The 2,194-nt window shown below is 40.0% G+C and overlaps 1 long non-coding RNA gene across 2 annotated transcripts in view; it reads left to right on the top strand.

The window, feature by feature from the left end:
- Positions 1 to 1,600, top strand: part of LOC143285635 (uncharacterized) — a 31,054-nt gene extending 29,454 nt beyond the window's left edge. For both annotated transcript variants that reach the window (XR_013055712.1, XR_013055711.1), the window contains exon 3: positions 1,071 to 1,600. This is a non-coding gene — a long non-coding RNA (uncharacterized LOC143285635). The remainder of the gene's footprint in view (positions 1 to 1,070) is intronic.
- Positions 1,601 to 2,194: the final 594 nt, after the last annotated feature.

The following is a 2,194-nucleotide window of genomic DNA, read 5'->3' as shown; positions in this document are numbered from 1 at the left end:
AATTGAGAAAAATGCAAACTGCTGAAACAACCGCGTTAGCCTTCGCCGTATCCCGTTCCCACACTCTCATTTAAATATTCAAAATTCAATTTTGCAACTGTTTAATTGAAATTCCATGACTTTGTCAATTGTTGATTTTCTGCATGTCCCTACCAACAATGGTGTTGTTTTGTTCATAAATAAAAGAGGAAATAATGAAATCGTGGTCAAATCTTGTGAATGGTGAAATCTTTGCTATGTTACTTCGAAACAAAACGGAGACCCGGCTACAGAACGAAGGCAACAATTCAATCATCAGAGGCTATATTAGGGACTGACGACCATTTGGTGCAAAGTGAGCCATGAGTTGTTTTGTTGTTGTTGTTGTTGTTTTGTTGTTGTTGTTGTTTTGTTGTTGTTGTTTTTCTCAGTGAGGCCAGGTTTTCGAAATATACAGAAAAACTGCGATCCTAGCCATCGGAGATAGCCGGTATGCACTTGGTCATAAGTGCATGTATGTGTAAAATGTATGTATGGAATGTGTACATGTATAATATATAATTATGTATATAAATGCATATATATATATATATATATGCGTGTGTGTGTGTGTGTGTGTGTGTACGAAGAAAACTTTTGCAGACATGCTGGAAAGCAAGTCGTGGAATACAACTCGGACCCCACAACCAACACTCCTAAAAGATAGATAAAAATCATTAACTTTTTTTCTTTTTTTTCAAAAAGGATAAGAACTTTTTTTTTAATTGACTACCCCCATACGGCCACTATTTCACCGTATCCTTTTTTCTTTCTTCTGAGCCCCCACTCCCAACCCCAACCCCTATCCCCCAAATAAAAGTTTTCGAAACGTACACTTCTGATATTTCACAGCACAGCAATCATGACACTTAAGTCAGTTTGGGTGAACACTACCAGTAGGATCGACTATCAATGAGGCCTACACACCACACACACACACACCAGGGCAAGAGGGGGTGGGGTGGGGACAACAAAAACAAAACGGCTATTGTGGAGGGAATGAAAGGAAATGGTGATGATGAGGGCACCTCATCATAATCATCATGTTGCAGGCCTGCCCGCTTCCTGCTGACGTTACCCATGTCTTCCTGCCCGGGTCCCTGCCAGTCAGTGCTGGCCGCTGGTTTAACCCCTTTGACTGCAGTTCTGGCTGACGAGTATAATAATAATAATAATGGTATTTATATAGCGCTGAATCTTGTACAGAGACAAATCAAAGCGCTTTCGCACCAGTCATTCACACACATGCATAACTCTAAAACTGGAGAAACTGAATACAAGGAAGAGGCAGGGAAGGGAGGCTATTTTGGGAAGAGGTGGGTTTTAAGGCCAGACTTGAAAGAGCTGTGTGGAGACTTGACGAAGCGAAAGAGGAAGTTCATTCCAATTGCAAGGTCCAGAGACAGAGAAAGAACGGCGGCCAGCAGTCGAGTGTTTGAATCTGGGTATGCGTAAACAGAGTGGATCCGAAGCCGATTGTAGTGAGCGAGATGGAGTGTAGAGGTGAAGGCAGCCGCAGAGATAGGAAGGGCAGATTTATGAATATATCTATAACATAGAGTGCTGATCTTGTACTTTATTCAGTGTGCCAATAAAGATTGCTTGCTGAATCACGGAAGTGTTTATTTTGTTCAATTTCGACGCAAGTCATCACGTTTCTGGCCTTGACAACATACCTTGGACTTGCTCAATGATGAGTAAACCTACAACCATGAGACTTTGCATGATTGTTTTATCACATGTTATTGGAGTTTGTCGTGAGTATGTATGAAAATATTCTCTGGGTTTTAATTCATAGCGGTTCGAATCGTTTTGCCCATTGTAAATTTTGAGGATTTCGCAATACCCAAAATTTCAAAAACAAAAAAAAATAATTGAAGAATCACGACAATCTCACGTGAAAAGGAAGATATTGTCATTGTGTATCACGTCCATATAACAAAAAATGTTTGCATGCACCACATAGACCACAAACCCGATTTCTTTGATACATTGTTTGGCAGCCATTTTGATTTGTTTCCATAGCAACGGGTATTCACAGAAATCTAAGATAACTTTTTCTGTGATCCACAAGTGATGATACACCTATTTGACAAAAAAAGAGAGATATTGTTGGAGAGAAAAAAGTCGTTATTTGACTGTAGTGTCTGCTTAAAAAGGAGCTTGCAAGTAAGGC

Source organism: Babylonia areolata, chromosome 1, assembly GCF_041734735.1.
Source record: "Babylonia areolata isolate BAREFJ2019XMU chromosome 1, ASM4173473v1, whole genome shotgun sequence".
In the NCBI taxonomy this organism is placed as follows: Eukaryota; Metazoa; Mollusca; class Gastropoda; order Neogastropoda; family Buccinidae; genus Babylonia; species Babylonia areolata.
This window is presented reverse-complemented; position numbering and strand designations above follow the sequence as displayed.